This window comes from Natator depressus, chromosome 1 (assembly GCF_965152275.1).
Source record: "Natator depressus isolate rNatDep1 chromosome 1, rNatDep2.hap1, whole genome shotgun sequence".
Lineage (NCBI taxonomy): Eukaryota > Metazoa > Chordata > Testudines > Cheloniidae > Natator > Natator depressus.
In genome coordinates, this window is record NC_134234.1 from 251028873 (window position 1) to 251047027 (window position 18155).

The following is an 18155-nucleotide window of genomic DNA, read 5'->3' on the forward strand; positions in this document are numbered from 1 at the left end:
TCACTGAAAGACTCCTGAGCCACTGTAAAATCCTTCGGTATGTACACACCACAGCCAAAACAAACATTGGGAAAATATCCACTCCCTCTACGATCTCGCCCTCAGCTATACTACCCACAGCAGCAGTTTGACAACCAAGGCCTTTGTCGCCGAATTCCCAACAGGTGCAGACAGTCGCCTGCACGAGGGACACTGGGCCCCAACACACTCTAATAAGCAGCAAATTTGAAGGTGTGGTCAAGGTCCAGAGACCCTCCTGCCTGCTCCTGTTGCCCCTACCATCTGTAACGCCATCTACACACTGACAGTTTGGCAACCGCCTAGCTCCATTTTTACCATCTTGGATGCTCATTATCTTGGACAGATGGGTCCTGGAAATAGTAAAGATTACTCCATTCCCTTCCTAACTATACCATCCTGCCAACCCCCCCCTCCACATCCCTTTTCAGGGACCCCTTACAGGGGAGCCCGTCCTGGAGGGGAAGGTGAGGCGGCATCTTCAACAGGGAGCCATAGAACCAGTCCCTCCATAACACAAAGGATGCGGTTTCTACTTTCACTACTTCATGGTACAAAAGAAGTCTGGCGGTTGTTGCCCCATCCTAGACCTTCGCAATCTCAACAAGTTTGTGAGATTACAACGTTTGAATATGGTCACCCTATCCACCATCATCCCCGCACTGGAACAGGGGGGATTGGTTCTCGGCCCTGAACCAACAGGACGCATACTTTCATATTGCAGTACACCCTGCTCACAGACATTTCCTACAATTCATTGTTGACCATGGTCACTACCAGTACAGGGTACTACCCTTCGGACTATCCACAGCTCCGTGAGTTTTTTCCAAAGTACTTGCAGTGGTCGTGGCCTTCCTCCGCAAACAAGGCATCACCGTTTTCCCATATCTAGACGACTGTCTTCTCAAAGTGCCATCCAAGACGGAAGCTCTCCAAGCAGTCCACACTACAATGACCCTCTTTACAAAACTGGGCCTCCTTATCAATTTTGAAAAGTCCACACTAACCCCAGTGCAAACACTGGAATTCATTGGCACTCTACTCGATGCCAAGCGGGCAAGAGCATTTTTACTACCTCACAGGTTCACAGCGATAACACAACTAGTCTCAACCACCAAAGCATGCCCCCAAATCCCAGCACATACATGCCTCCAATTCTGGGACATATGGCTACAGCTACATTTATGGTCAAACACACAAGGCTGCATATGCAGTGTCTTTAGGGCTGGCTCCGTACAGTATATCTTCCTCACAAGCACAGCATGCAAAAACTCCTGTCCATGCCAGCCCCCGTCAAGGAGTCACTACTGTAGTGGACGTGCCCGACAATGTCTGTGCCAGGGTCCCTTTTCTTTAACCTCCACCTACCGTGATACTTACCACCAATGCCTCCCTCCTCAGCTGGGGAACACATCTATGCAAGCACAGTATGCAGGGCAGATGGATGCCCACCGAGTCCACCTTACACATCAACCTCCTGGAACTGAGGGCAGTCCGCAGTGCCTGCCAACATTTCCTACCACTCCTCAGAAACCGGACTATTCGAGTAATGACAGACAACCTCACTTGTATGTATTCCATCAACAGGCAAGGAGGTGACGGGTCCCATTCCCTACGCTCAGAAGCGATCAAGCCATGGAATTGGCGTATCCACAATGACATCTCCATCTCTGCTGCATATCTCCCTGGACTTCAGAACACAATAGCGGATACGCTGAGCAGAACCTTCTCACACTAGCACGAATGGCAGCTCGACATGAGAGCACTCCGACCCATCTCCCGCCAGTGCGGTCACCCCACCGTAGACCTTTTCACCACTCAGAATGCCCGCTGTCCTAAGTCTTGTTCCAGAGCAGGCCTGGGATTCTATTCACTAGGGGATGCATTCCTTATGAACTGGAATGCACCACTTCTCTACGCCTTCCCTCCCTTTCCCCTCCTGTTCCAAGTCTTACTCAAGATACAGGAAGATCGAGCTCTGGTTATACTAATCACACCGACATGGCTACAACAGGTCTGGTACATGCACCTGCTTTGCATGACACTCTCTCGGCCTATAAACCTTCCCCCAGCATCATGGCTCCTCTCTCAGGACAGGGGACACATTCAGCATCCCAATCCACAGATGGTCCCCTGAAAGCTTGGCTCCTTCATGGCTCTGGGATTCTGAAATAACCTGTTCAGATTCAGTAAAACATACCTTGATAAAAGCAGGTGCGAGTCTGCCAGACGTACCTATTCTCACAAGTGGAACTGGTTCCAACTTTGGTATGCCAACAGACAGGTCGATGCAGCCTGCACTCCATTAACTCTCATATTGGACTACCTCCTTCAACTCAAACAGCACGGATTGGCTTTTAGTTCTCTAAGGGCATGGCTACACTTGCAGATGTAGAGCGCTTTGAGTTAAACCAGCCTTCGTAGAGCGCAGTAGGGAAAGCGCTGCAGTCTGTCCAGCTACAAGCGCACTGGTGTGGCCACATTAGCAGCTCTTGCAGTGGCCACAGAGAGCAGTGCATTGTGGTAGCTATCCCAGCGTGCAAGTGGCTGCAACGTGCTTTTCAAATGTATGGGGGGGGGGCCGGCGGGTGGAGTGTGACAGGGAGTGTGTTGTGTGTATGTGGGGGGAGAGGGAGTGGGTTTTGGGGGGGCTGAGAGCATGTCAGCATGCTGTCTTGTAAGTTCAGACAGCAGCAGACCCTCCTCCGACCCCCCCCTCACTCTCTCACACACACAGCATTCCACAGTAATGGTTGCTTTGTCTCGGAGCAGATAAGCAGCCGGCTGTCAGAAACGGAGCTTTCAAAGGGGATATCCTCATTCCTACAGCAAGTTCAAAGCAATGAGAAGAGTGGCCACTTGACTTAAGGGGATTATAGGACATTTCTGGAGGCTGATCAGAGCACAGTAATGTAACAGTTTGTTCACAGTGACGCCCGAGCGTTTCAGCCAAGGCGCAGCAAGCATTAATCATCTCGCCGAGGTGGAGTACCAGGAGCGCTCTAGCCGTGGAGTCAGAGCACTCTACGTGCCTTGCCAGTGTGGATGGGTTGTGAGCTAGGGCGCCTGGGGCTGCTTTAACGCGCTCTCACTCGCAAGTGTAGTCAAACCCTTAGAGTGCACCTGGCTGCAGTTACCACATTCCACTGCTCTGTCGAAGAATATTCAGTTTTTGCACACTCCCTTGTCAAACATTTTCTTAAGGGTGTTGGAAATCTATACCCTGATATACGTCCCCCAACCCACCCTGGGGCTCCAGCCTAGTCCTACACTCTCTGACTAGACCTCCATTTGCGCCAATGGCAGTCTGCTCACTCCTTCATCTAGCAATGAAACTGGCCTTCCTCATCACCATTACATCGGCACGACGCGTGGGAGAAATATCATCTATTATGGCATACCCACCATATACAATGTTTTATAAGGACAAAGTGACCCTCCATCCCCACCCAAAATTCCTGCTGAAGTTATAACATCCTTCTATCTGAACAAGCCTATATTTCTCCTTCTTTCCCAACCACACAATTACCAAGAAGCAGCTCCCCACATGTTAGATGTTCATTGTCATTCTATTTGGATAGAACCAAACCATTCAGGAACTCGCCACGCTTGTTCATATCCATTGCTGAACACTCTAAAGGCTCTGCTATATCTAAACAACGCCTCTCTAAATGGATTTCACAGTGCATACGCCTGTCTTACACACTTCACAATAAACCACCTGCCTCTTTCAGGACACACTCCACACGAGCGCTCTCAACCTCCATTGCATTCCTCAATAATGTTCCCATAATATATGCAGGGCTCCCACATGGACGTCCTCTGATACGTTCTCCGAACATTACGCCATCTGGCAGGATTCCTCGACAGATACCATTCTTGGACATACGGTCCTGGACTCGGCGATACCAGCCACTCCGAAGCTCCAACCTTCTAGCTAGGGACACTGCTTTATAGTTACAGTGATGGGGACAGCACTCGAAGAAGAAGATAGGGTTACTCACCTTGTGCAGTAACTGAGGTTCTTCGAGATGTGTGTCCCCATTGGTGCTCCATTACAGCCCTCCTCCCCTCTGCTGCGGAGCATAGTGTTTGGGCTCTGGAGCAGAGAAGGAACTGAGGGCGGTCGGACTGCACAGCACTATTTATACTACACGTGTGCAGCATGGGGGAGGAGAGGTATGTATGTGCAGTCCAACAGGCACGGCTATTTAAGATCTCCAACTCCAGACACAAAAGCAGCGCCACATCTACGGTGGAGCACCTGTGGGGGGGGACATCTCGAAGAACCTCAGTTATTGCACAAGGTGAGTAACCCTCTCTTCTGTCTAAGTTCACTCTTCATGAAACTATGTAAACTCTGAGGAACAACTTTGGACCCTCATACTCTAGGGCTTGATGAGTGTGTAAACTCCCAGGTTAGGCATTACTGGTTTGAAAGTATAATCTTTATTATTTTGTAATCTGACATCAGTAAATGGCTGCTGAGCTCCTTGACTTGACTCTACCTATTATTGCTTGGTCTATAATGCTGCAAATCACAAGTGTATTACAAAGAAAAAGAAATTCTCTTTTAGGAATTTGACTCCAATTGTATAGATATTTGAAGGAGATACATGAATTCACATGGACCTGAATGAGAACCCATTGAAAGCAGTAGACTAGCTAGTCGTTATATGTCCCAATGAATAAGGTGTTGTCCCAACTATGTATGCTATGAAACGCTGATGGAAGGAGATCTGCATGCCTCTTTTCTACATCATGTTTTTCTGTAGCTGCCAATTGGACTCTCAGCCACTTGGTGACAAGAAATTTTGAAGAATTTGTGTTTTAGTTTTCCTGCGAACATTGTAGTCTAGTTTGGATGAACATGTTTAAAGAAAGAAAGAAAAAACCTTTTTCCCCTGTCAAAACTAATGGACTACACATCAGAATGGGTTTTGGTTTTTTTACTTATTATTGGAGTTCTCCAAATACGTTGTTTTCACCAATCTATACACCTTTCTCCACCCCTATACACCTTTGGATTTCTTCCACAACTCTTGAAGAAATTCCCCATCTTTCAGTCTTTGGCAGTGAATTTTTCTTGTGAGCACATTTGTGAGTTACACTTTTGGGAGACCCCACTTGTCTAAAATGTCAGTTTTATTTTGTTTAAGGTATATTACATGCTGTTCCTGAACTCTACTGAAACGTCATTGTAAAATTGTAGTTAAATGTAATGTACACATCATAGTAATCTAGTAAGGAGATTTCATATCATGTAAGTATGTTTATTGGCCAGTTTACTGTAAAAATCATAATCAAAACATACATTTTATATGATATTGTACTGGGATCTGCAAAAATATTATTCCTCAATTGATTACTTTTTTTTTTCCCCTACAGCATTGTTGGAAGAGAAGATGCCACACAGAATGTATTGAAGGCAACATTTTGTTGCGCTGTATTGGAGCTAAAGTATTGTGAGAATACTTGTATTAAAGTAACACATTTTTCATAAATTTGTTTTGAATGTTCTGAATTGTTGTAAACAAGTTCAGTTTTTGGAATGCTTTATTTCTAATTGGCATTTTTATGGTTTTTAACTTTTTAATGACTTTCATAAAGGGCAAATTGAGATTTGTATATAAAGTATTTGGTGAGGAATTGTTAACTTGAATGTAAATACAAACATTCATGATTAGTGATAGACTCATCAATATATTTTTGATATTTCATGTATGGTAACAGTAAAGACAGTAAAGTAATGGTGGTTCTGTAAAATAGAAACTTTGTGGGCAGAAATTGGGAGGTATGGAGGTTTTTAGACTTAATATTTTTAGAGTGGACAGGATTTTAACCTCTGTATGGTCCAACTTCTGTATATTTTCATAATGTAAGAGCTTAGGACTGTTTTTAATTAAAATACAGTAGACTTGTAACCTGTATTAAATGCAGCTGTATATAAGTCACATGCCATTTATTTCTGTCAAGAAGTGTAAAGTTGTCATGTATATGTCCAGTCCTTGTATTTCCCATTGCCTTGTTCAGTTAAGCTAAAATGACCTTGTTTAATAAAAATGTATATACAGATGTATTGGTTTTAATTGTGTGTGTACACGTACACTATTTGCGGGGGTGTAACATACGTACACACACACGCTATTTGTTGTTGCTCTTGTGGTGATTACCCAGAAAATCTTTTGGGGAAGAGATGATCTTCAGATTTAGAATGGTTGACTGCACGGCTTCCTTTTTAATTATTTCCACAAGTTTTCATAGTAGCAGAGCTAAAACTTGTCAGTATAGATATATAAAATCTAATTATGAAAAACCCATGTGACAAGAATGCAAGGTTGCAAAGTCCAGGACTCAAACGTTAGGCAATGCTAGAATTAAGGTTTCCTGTGCAATCTTAATTCAGACCCCTTGTGCACATTGCATACTATTTTTTTCCACAGGACTCCTACCTCATTCATTGGATGCTTTGTATAGGCTTAGGTGCCTTGTTATGCTTGTTCTGTGCTACAACTACAAGAGTAACTGAGCAGCCTAGTGGGCACCCTTTTCCTTACTGCAACTAGTTTGCTCTTCTGCAGCAATGGTGATTTCTGCAAATCCACTCAATAGTTTGCCTCAATCTGAACTTTTCTGGAGGAATTGCAAAGATTAGAAATCTTCCAACAACATTTGGATCCCAGAAAGAACAACCTGAATTGTTACAAGGCCAGTTGTCTGTTTTGGTGGATACACTAATAAATTCTCATTTCAGTTGCTAAGATCTGTTCTTAGCAACATCTTTTCGGATGACATTTAGTCATAGGCATTTTCTCCCTAGCATTATGTGTGACTTGAAGTTACAAATTCAAACCAAACCCATATAGCATGTTATGTTAGCAACTTGTCTAGGACCAAGTGCCATACTGCAGAAGATGGTGCAGTGCCCCTATAGCGTGATATAGTTTTAGATCCTCTTCTATATAATGACATTAATGTAAGCAACCTGTTTTGGGCAGAGAAAGAAACTTTAATTTAAAAGTACTACTAAATAAATGCCACTCATTTTTAACATTATGTTCTTTGTCTGTGGAATCCCCTGTTGTTTGAAGTGTAGAGTGCTTGTGTATTCTTCAAGCAAATTACTGAGCACTAAAACAGAGAACCAGATGTGCGGCATTTCCTAGTAATGTACAAAACCACCAAAATACACAAAGGAACCTTATGTCCATTTTGCTCATTTTAGGGTTCTAAAATCTTGAAGAGCAAAGAATAAAAGTGAAATGTTTTTGAAAATACCTTTTTTATGTTGTTGAAACAAAGTCTTATTGGAAGTTATGTACCAATCCCAGTTGAGAACAAATGCTACCATCCAAGCATTCTGCAGCCCAGTGCCAGTGTCTCCCATAATTCTGGACATCTTAGAGCCATAGTAGAGCTGCTACGCTCCCGAGGTGTGCTAAAAGAGTTTAAAAAATCTAAAAAGGGGAAGAAAAAAAAACACAAATCCAGGAGATCTGAGTTTTCTGACTCCTCCACTCAGGAAGGGGAGCTGTCTGGTGCTGGCACCTGAGCAGGCTCCCATGAGTAAGCCTCAAAGAAAATGTTTCCCTCCAAACTCCTCCCCTGAGGTTGCAATTGCCCATTCGTTCCTTCTTCAAGGCAGTGATTAGGGATGAATGGAGAGAGCCAGGTAAGGGCAAGGCTTTATAACATTTAAGAACCAAAGGGCTCTGTTGCTGAGATACCGAAGGTTGACGCTGCTGTTGTGGGGTTCGTCAGGGATATGTTACTTCCTCAGAGGGTGGGAGTGCTAAGCTAAGGAACCCACAGATGGAAAGATGGAGCCATTTTGCAGCCTCGCGTCTCCCACGATTCTTTACATCTAGACTGCTCTCCTCTCTCTGCAGCTCACTGAAGTGGATCAAAGTTTCAAAGCAACGTTGTCCAGCCACGCCCCCTCAGAGCCTGTTTGCTTCCAGGTTCTCTGCCTCCGTGCCATCATGTGGACAGCAGTTTTTACAGTTCCTGCCTTCATACCGGCTTAAAGTGGGCTTTTTTGTCAAAAATTGGGGGGCAGGGTGAGCAGTGAGTTCCTCCTAGTCCCTCTCCCCAACCCCCTCGGGTCAGTTTTTTTTAGCCAGGTGTTGGAACCATCCAGAGCCTCAGCTGTATTGTCCCCATGCTGACTCCTCTGCACCTTCCAGGTATGGCAGAGCAGCCTAAAAAGCACTGAATGAAATGCAAATGGTGCTCTGGCTGTGAGACTATCTCCCAAGTGCAGCAAATGGTGAGTTGTGCCCAGCCTGCAGCCAGCCTTCTGTCTCTAATTCTGTTAGGTCTGAGGGCTATGAGTTGGACGTGCATGTGAGATCCTCTATCCACTGGAGCAACCGTGACTTCAACGTGGGGAAAATGGACTAGGAGTTCATGGGCAGAGCAGGGAGAGGCTCTAAGGATGAGAAGGATTCCAGTCAGCTGACTCAGGGAGTAAGTCCCAAGGGGTCACTTGAGATAGAGAGGAGAGGACTGGGGAAAGACTCAGCAAAGGTGTTTTTTGCGGGGGGGGGTCCCTCCCTGAGAAATTTGAGTCCATGGGCAGCAAGGTTGTATCCACTTTTCAGATTCAACCTTTAAAAAAATCCTGAGAGCAAGCCTCTGAGCAACTTTCTCCCCTCAGTATCCTCCCCTGAGGTCACAGTTCCCTACATGCCTCTTTTGTGGAGGTAATCAGGGATGAACAGGCTAAGGCAGAGAAGGACAAGCCCATCAATAGAAATGATCTTAGGTTCAATAGGATCCAGGAACCAAAAGTCCCAATTGCTGAGGGTATGTCTACACTACGAAATTAGGTCGAATTTATAGAAGTTGGTTTTTTAGAAATCGAGTGTGTGTCCCCCCAAAGAAAATGCTCTACGTGCATTAAGTGCATTAACTCGGCGGAATGCTTCCACAGTACCGAGGCAAGCGTCGACTTCCGGAGTGTTGCACTGTGGGTAGCTATCCCACAGTTCCCGCAGTCTCCGGAAATGAGATTCAAAAGTTCACGGTTCTTTTCCTGTCTACCTGGCCAGTGCATCTGAGTTGAGAGTGCTGTCCAGAGCGGTCACAATGGAGCACTCTGGGATAGCTCCCGGAGGCCAATACCATCGAATTGTGTCCACAGTACCCCAAATTCGACCCAGCAAGGCCGATTTAAGCGCTAATCCACTTGTCAGGGGTGGAGTAAGGAAATCGATTTTAAGAGCCCTTTAAGTCGAAAAAAAGGGCTTCATCGTGTGGACGGGTGCAGGTTTACATCGATTTAATGCTGCTAAATTCGACCTAAAGTCCTAGTGTACACCAGGGCTGAGATACCAAAGGTTGATGCTGCCATAGCATTCCTGGCTTAACAATATGGTTGTCCCCTGAGAAAAGGCGTTCTATCCTAAGGGCCCTACAGAAATCAAAATGAGGCCACTTTCAAAAAAGACTTTGAAGTCTCCTTCACCTCCCTCAGGGCATCCCTAGCAGCTGCTTGCGTTGTGAGAGTCATTCGGCTGGAAGATCTCAGAGCATTCTGGGCAAAAAGAACACACTGACTTTGGGGCTATTTTAAAGGCATTTCCCTGCTGACACCACAGCAGACGTGATGAGATTCTTCTTCGAGGCGTGTCCCTGTGGGTGCTCCACTTTAGGTGTCTTGGCGCCCTGCACTTCTAATCAGAGATTTGTAGTAGCGGTGTGCCAATTGGCCATGCACGCGTGGCAGCTGCCTCACGCCGCTCCGAGCGGCTACCCCATGTGCACAGCCAACCGTCCCCGGTTCCTTTTCTACCATCTTTGGCTTCAGTCAGAACAGCAGCAGCACTCCCACCAGTTTTAGCGGTTTCTATTCATGTAGTGTGTTTTCCCAACTGTTACCCTTTCTTATTAATTTCTCCCTAAAATTTGTTTTTACTCCTCTTTTAAAAAAAAAAAAAAAAAGAGATTTTCTTTCCCTTTCCCCCTGCCTCAGGCAGGCAGTCGCCTACTAAAAGAGGCATTAGAACGGGACTATGCCCCTTTCTTTCTCCAGCACAACCTCTCAGACATGCCTGGCTCTGCAGGTTTTACATGCTGACTTGCAGACTTTCCCTACCTGTCTCAGACAGCCACGCACAGTGCGTGAGTTGCCTGGGGGAGACCCATATAACTCAAAAGTGTCTCCACTGCAAAAAGCTCACAGTGAGGACAAAGAAGGCTAGGGATCTCCAATTTAAACTTCTTATGATGAAAAAATCCCTCAGACCAGCCTTCGACCCCGAGTCAGACAGGGGATCCTCCTCAAAAACAGGTACAAAGGACCCCATTCCTAAAAAAGCCACGAGAAAGCGGTCTCAATCTTCACCACAGTGAGATTTGCCTCAAAAAAAGCGATCTCCAACTGCAGAAACTGCCCCGGGACCGATGGCACCGAGAGCACCGGGCACTGTCGGTACGAGACATCCCGAGGAGCTAAAGACCCCGTGCGGTCTAGCCTAGTGGTTCTCAAACTTTTTTTTTTCCACAGACCACTTGAAAATTGCTGAGGGTCGTGGCGGACCACTTAATGATTTTTCCAAATATTGTTTGTACCGTTAGCTAACGATTGTAAAGAGCTTTGGATAAAAGCGCTATATAAAGAAAAGTAATAATAATTAACCTTTTTTTGTTCTACAAATAAAAGCACACAACTCATATTTTAATATCAGTAGTCTCACCTTTCTAATGTGATGGATGTGCCCTGTCTCCCCCACCGCAGCAGCCCCCGAGCTTGGGGCTGGGAAGGAGGGGGGAGTCTCTTCCCCCCCGCCCCCACAGCCGCCACAGAGCTGAGGCTGGGAAGGAGAATCGTCTCTCCCCGGCAGCCACAGCCCTGGAGCTGGGGAAAGGCGCCTCTTTCTCTGGCCACCACAGCCCTGCATGTCCCAAATTCCTCCCACCCTCTCTTCTGACCCCACTGACCCCTCCCACCTACTCCCTATTCCCCCCAAGGCCACCACCTCACCTTACATATGCATCTCCTCCAGGGTCCAGGCACCTAATTTGTGGAGCCACGCCTGCACGGCTTCACTAATTAGGTGGGTGGCCACCCAGGTGCGCACCTTAGAGGGAACTATCTGCAGACCACAGTTTGAGAACCTCTGGTCTAGCTCTCACGGAGGCACACGCAACAAAACTCAGCCTCCTCCTTCGGCGCCGGTGGAACCTAAGAAACACCAGGCACTGAGCAGCGCAATAGTGCTACCTGCTGCACCAATACAATGTAGCAAGCCTGCGGTGCCAGCATTACTACCGCTGATTCCCAGCCAGAGCTTGCCTCTGCCACCAAGTCTTCCGGTGCCTCAACAGTTCAGTCAGGTGGACCTCCTCGTTTTCCTCCGCTCCAGGGACTCTGCTTTTCAGCACCGATGGCACCCCAGCCAGACCGGGACCAAGCCTGACAGCTACGCCCACTGGTTCAGCCCCTCCTCTCTCCAGCGATGAGAAGGAAGTGGAGACAGCAATGTACACCCCATGCTATTCCTAACCCAAACCTGGACCCTCACGGCGCTAAACACCCGTCAATATGAGGGACTGGCAAGCACCCCCATGGCACTCCCACCCAACTGGACATACTGGGATCCATGGGCATTATACAGGGCACAGAACATCAGGCCCCTCAATCCTGCTAGAGCCGGAAGAACAACAGCTCCTCCATTTAGGTGCCATGAAACCTGTGCCAGTTCAGCACAGGGGCAGAGGGTTCTATACCCACTATTTCCTCACCCAGAAGAAATCAGGCAGATAGAGGCCCATTCTCGGCTTGCGAAAACCGAACAAGTTTGTAAAAACACAATGCTTCAAGATGGTGACTCTTCAACTATAATTCCAGCATTGGAGAAAGGAGATTGGCTCTTAGCCCTCGATGCTTACTTTCATGTTATGATCCACCCAGCACACAGACGATCCCTACGATTCACTCTAGGCAACCTCCATTACCAGTACAAAGTGCTCCGCTTTGGCCTCTCCACCGCCCCGAGAGTGTTTTCCAAGATTCTTGCTATTGCAGTAGCATACCTTCACAGGCAGGGTGTCATCATCTTTACCTACCTAGACGACTGCCTTCTAAAAGCACCAACACACCAGGCAGCAGTCGACTCCCCTCGAACCACTATAACTGTTTACAGACCTAGGGTTACAAATCAACCATCAAAAATGCACTCAGACACTGATCCAACAGTTGGAGTTCATAGGGGCACACCTTGACTGCCGCACAGCAACAGCAAGCCTACCACAGCAACGCTTCCTGACCTTAACAAACCTAATTGCAATTGTCAGACACAGCCCACAGACGTACGCCAGAACGTGCCTACAACTCCTTGGGCACGTGGCTGCTACAACGTTTGTCATGAAACATGCCAGGCTCCACACGAGATGCCTGCAGGCCTGGGACCGCACTGTATACATTCCACACAGACACTCCATCAACAGACCTCTTACAATGCCCAATAGGGTAAAGGACTTGCTCCTATGGTGGACACAACATATAAATGGTTGCTCAGGTGTCCCCTTTCAGCAAAAACCCCCAAGGGTAACACTCATCACAGACACCTCTCTGGTGGGATGGGGAACACACTCGGGAGACAATACCATTCAAGGTCACTGGTCTCCAGAGGAATCCAATCTCCACATAAATCTACTGGAGCTAAGAGCAATCCAAAACACCTGCCAACACTTTCTCCCCCTAATCCGTGACAGGACTGTACAGATTCTTACGGACAACTTGGCGACTATGTTTTATGTAAATCACCAAGGAGGGTCCCGACCTTATCCCCTCTGTGCAGAAGCAGTCTGCCTCTGGCACTGGTGAATCTCCCACAACATACACCTCAGCATCTTACCTGTCTGGATGGCAGAATGCAACAGCAGATGACCTAAGCAGGAACTTTTCACAAACCCACAAGTGGGCAATGGATCCCGGAATAATAACAACTATATTCAGACAATGGGGATTCTCCTCAATAGATCTCTTTGCAATGAAACACAAAAGTGCCCGCAATACTGTTCACGAGCCGGATTGGGCCACAACTCTCTGGGAGACGCGTTTCTTATGAACTGGGAGGCACCACTAATGTATGCCTTTCCCCCAATCCCTCTATTGCACCGTGTCCTACAAAAGATCAAGCAAGACAAGTCCAGAGTCAGCCTTATTGCACCAACATGGCCTAGATAAACATGGTTTCCGTACCTGAAACAGATGGCTGTGAGACCACTGCAAACCCTTCCCCTTGTGCCTCATCTATTGACACAGGACACAGGTCGCCTTTGTCACCCCAACATCTCGGTACTCCATCTCAAGGCCTGGCTGATCCATGGCTGATGGGACTGGAGGCCCACTGTTCTAAGGAAGTAAAAGACATACTACTGAACGGTCAACAACTGACCACACAAAAGACATACACCCACAAGTGGAAACTATTCTGTATCTGGTGCCAGAACAAGCACATTACTCCACAGTCAGCCCTGCTACCTGTAATCCTTGACTATATACTGACCTCCCAAAAAATCGGGCCTATCTACTAGCTCACTGAGAGTATATCTAACAGCCACCACCACCTTCCACTCTAAGGTGGACGGAGTAACCCTCTTTGCTCACCCACTGACTAAACACTTTTTCAGGGGCATAAAGAACACTACGGGCCCAACCCACATGTGGGATCTCAATCTTGCTCTCCATGCCCTCATGGGCAAGCCCTTTGAACCACTAGCGATGTGTTCACTGTTGCATCTATCCATGAAGGTCGCTTTTCTCGTGGCCATCACATTAGCAAGATGAATGGGAGAGCTGGGTGCCCTAATGGCATACCCACCTTATACCATATTCCTCAAAGACAAAGTAATCCTACGACCACCCCCAAGTTCATACCCAAGGTTGCCTCCCCTTTCCACCTCAATCAGCCCATTTACTTACCTGTATTTTTCCCCAAACCCCATGCTGACAGCAGGGAGGCTTCCCTCCATACACTGGACATCCGCAGAGCGCTAGCGTTCTATTTAGAAAGAATAAAAAAGTTTAGAAAATATTCTAGACTGTTCGTATCCACAACAGAACGCGCTCAGGGTCAAACGATCTCCAAGCAGAGGCTATCTAAATGGAAATCTACATGTATCCAGTTATGTTACCAAAATTATAATATGGAAGCTCCTTCTGGATTTGGCATTCACTCCACTAGGACGCTATCCACATTGTAGCATTTCTCATTAGTATGCCCATTACGGACATTTGTAAAGCAGCTACCTGGGCATCAGCCCATACTTTTACCAAACATTATGCATTAGAACAACAATCAGGTGCAGACATGCAGTTTGGACTATTGGTCATCTCCACTGTACATAAATCAACTCCGAAGCCCCTACCCTCCACTGAGGGGCACTGCTCTACAGACACCTAAAGTGAAGCATCCACAGGGACACTCCGCAAAGAAGAAGAGAAGGTTACTCAGGTTGTGCAGTAACTGAGGTTCTTCAAGATGGTTGTCCCTGTGGGTACTCCACTACCCACTCCTTCCCCTCTACTTCAGAGTTTCACCTTGAGCCTCTGGGGCAGAGAAGGAACTGGGGGACAGTTGGCTGCACACGCAGGGTAGCTGCTCGGAGTGGCCAACTGGGGCATTGCTACTACAAACCTCCAATTAGAAGCGCAGGGCCCCGAGACATCTAAAGTGGAGCACTGACAGAGACAACCATCTCGAAGAACCTCAGTTACTGCACAAGGTGAGTAACCTTGTCTTCTCAGCCAAAGCCAGGATGGAGTGAGGTGCCCTCATTTTGACTGATAGCCAAAACTGAGCCCATCAGCCTGGAAGTCTGGCCTCAGACTATCTACAATGGAACTGAGAATCAGACCTCTATCTATGCCAGTATAGGACGACGAGGATCATCAAACCTTTCTCTCTTAAGCTTTGCCCAGGGTCTTCTACCACTGGGACTGCTGGAAAGGCTTACAGGTGCCTCCTGCCCCCGTGAATGAAGAAGGCATCCCTCTGCAGCACAATGCTTTCTCAGAGCCATGAACAGACAACCAATAGCATTATATTCAGATGAGCGGCCAGTTTTAGTCTGCTGGCTGTGAGCTCTGGCACCTGTCAGATTTGACAGCACAGTGATCGCGCGGGGTGGTGGGCAGATGCATTCACTCTGTCTCAGCTGACTGAGCTTCACTCAGTTCAGATTTTGCCCCATCATGGTTGTGGGGTGGTTGCCACAAATGGTAGCCTCCCTAGTGACCAAAGGAAGCACGGTTGTATGGAGGTGTTTTTCAGTAGTTGCACTTCCAAAGTGAATTAAGCTAAACCAAATTCAGGCCACTGTAATTCTGAATGCGAGTGTCCACACAGGGGTTTAATGCAGTTTAACTAATCAACTTTAATATATTTAGTTAATTTGGATTAAATTTCCTGGCTGTTCCCATGTAGACAATCTCTAAGTAAATTAGATAACTTATTCACTGTTGTTATGATATTACAGGAGCCAAAGTACCCAGAGGATATATTCCAAGGCAGCATTCATGGCATACTTGAGGAACACCTGTCACTGAGCTTTGTATTGCTGCCACATGGAACTCCAGTCATGTTTTCACTCAGAACTACTGTATTTAGGAGCCAGGGCAGATGCCCAGTTTGGGAGGACAGGCTATAATTAGTACCTGTTTGATCCTTTTGCAGGGGATTATTACTGCTACCTCCTAAGTGTGTGGCTATACAGAGGCAGTTATCTAGGGCAAAAAGATTACTTGCCTATAACTGCAGTTTTCAATATATATATGTGTTTATGTCTATTATAGGTGGCACTGGCAGTGCTGCTTATTAAAGTTGTCCAACATTTACCATGATAAGACCCTGTTTTCAGTTGCTTATAATTTTGCCACACTTCAACCATTTGAACGAAATGTTCCATGCCAGACCTCTGCCTCAGGCTAAATTTTGTTTGTTTCAAACATGAATGCTTTCCCCCTTGCTTTTATGCACTTGCTCTATAGATGGCGCTCTAAGAGTTGAATTATTATATTTTCCTGAGTAGCACTGCATAGCTGCCACATCATGGCTAAAAGCGTTTACAAGCAAAATATGGGAAAAGGGTTCACCAACTTACGAATGTAGTCCTACGTTCTTATGTGCCATCTCGCTGAGAGACTGATCTACAGTTCCATCCTCTCTGTGGGGAGAGATAGCATTCACTGTGAATAGCCACTGAAAAGAGCATGCAAAATGCTACCTCCATCTGTAATGGAAATTAAGTATAAGATTGTTCTCATAAATAAAGGTTTCACTCAGTGGCAATGACTCACAGGCCATCAGGATACCTTGCTCACAGCAGGGAGAAAGAATGGGCATGAAAAAAAATAAAATTATTATACACTATAACAGCAAAAATAGATACTGTGATTTTAAAAAAATCAGTCCTCCACTGTTGGTTCATTCACGTCATGAGGGTGTTTATACTGAAGCCAACCACCTGTGACAATCTGGTCCTTGTAGCTGAAACAGGCAAGAGGTTCTCTGTCCCTGAGGCAAAAATGACCAAAGAAACCCCACAAAAGAGCCATTCCAGTATGCTGCATGTTGATGGCAAATGTAAAACTGGTACCTAGAACATTCAAACATTGTGCAAAATAGCTAATGCGGTCCTCCTCATGAAGCAGTTGGAAAGCCTGAACATTGATAAGTGCGCTGGCCAGGACGTGGTGAAAAGAAAATTGAAGACCATACATTTTCGTTCTCAGGCCATCCCAGTGAGTTACTCCAGCAATAGGTAGCCATTGTACTTTCACCCAATTCCCAATGGGCATCGCAGGGTTGGTGGGTGATTAGCGTCTGATTCCATATCGGCTGTGAGCATCTTACCATCTTTGCAGTTTATGGTCCCACCACCACCAAAGCCAATTGGGCAGCTGCAGATACTTTTTGCCAGCAACTGTAGTCAAGTCCTTAATGATATTCTGAGAAGAGATGTCATCATGATCCTGGGTGACTTCAGTGTGCAGGTAGGAAAGGATAATGACAACAGAGCAAGTCCTCTCAGGAAGTTTGGTATTGGGCAGAAGTACAGGAATAGGCAGCAGTTGCTGGAATTTGCAGCTGACAATGACATGGTGATCACTGATTCACTCTTTCACCACCCAACGATTCACAAGCAGATGGTTTCACCAGGGCTGTTATTGATTGTGCCCTGGTTAACAATCATTGGCGATCAATGGTCAGGGATGTAAGAGTTTGCGGAGATGCTGAACTTGCCACTGACCACCAGCTTCTGCTGACAAAAGTGTACCTCTGCTTTGAAGACAGACAATTAATGGGCCAAAATTACAGTGATTCAACCAAAGGCTCTTATTACAGCCAACCTATCAGGTGGCTTGCTGTTCTGGACTGCTTACGGCCATTGAATCATTAGTGACTGAAGTCACTCCCTCTATCTTCTGCTGAGGAATGGTGGTATTTCAAGTGATCAGTGCTGACCACTGCCAGCTCAGTGCTGAGGCCTTAGCCCTTCAAATGTCATCCATGATTCAGTGAAGAGGTGCTCACAGCCGGTCTACAATTAGAGTATTCAAAGACATGTTTGTCATGAGCAAAAGCAAAGGCTGAATGAGTTTGATTTCAGAACATCATCAAGTAATTGCGTAAGAAAGATAAGAAATTCTGGTGGCCGACACAGGCAGCCAATTTAGACTTGGCTTCCATCGGGCACAGTCTCTGTACCTTTTATTCAACTTCGCGGTGTTTGTAGGGACAGGTGGTTGCATTGATGGGAAGATCATTTCAAGAGACTCCTCAATTGTTGCTTGCCCACAGTTCCTCTTCCATTTGAAAAGGTCAGGAAATTCTGGTAGAGCCACCTTCCTTCAGCTTAAGGACTGCAATCTGCATTTCTTCCTGGTTGAAGTCTGGGAAGGCGCCAGAGGTTGTAACACTTGCTGCACTCAAGTGAGAGTATTGTATCATGGTTGCACAGGATCTTCCAGACCATCTGGCATACTAATACCATCCTCAATGACTGGAAGAAGGTTATTCAGCCTCTGTTCAAAAAGGGCAATAAGGCTGAATGTATCGACTATAGAGGTATTACGCTATTGTCAGTCCCAGGGAAAGTCCTTGCTTCCATGTTAAATTCTCTTA

The 18155-nt window shown here is 46.4% G+C and overlaps 1 protein-coding gene and 1 long non-coding RNA gene across 3 annotated transcripts in view; one reads left to right on the forward strand and one right to left on the reverse strand.

The window, feature by feature from the left end:
* CRY1 (cryptochrome circadian regulator 1) overlaps positions 1-18155 on the forward strand; it is a 510254-nt gene that overhangs the window by 66068 nt on the left and 426031 nt on the right. The window contains exon 14 of one of the 2 annotated variants that reach the window (XM_074941205.1): positions 5407-6091. The exons of the other annotated variant lie outside the window; for it this stretch is intronic. The gene's annotated coding sequence lies outside the window, so the exon portion shown is untranslated. Of the gene's footprint in view, positions 1-5406; positions 6092-18155 lie in introns of those variants that run through there. 2 annotated transcript variants of the gene reach the window in all.
* LOC141978885 (uncharacterized) overlaps positions 1-18155 on the reverse strand; it is a 32508-nt gene that overhangs the window by 6013 nt on the left and 8340 nt on the right. The window contains exons 2-4 of the long non-coding RNA XR_012636439.1: positions 16132-16194; positions 13952-14030; positions 13229-13376 (exon numbers count right to left, since the gene is read on the reverse strand). This is a non-coding gene — a long non-coding RNA (uncharacterized LOC141978885). The remainder of the gene's footprint in view (positions 1-13228; positions 13377-13951; positions 14031-16131; positions 16195-18155) is intronic.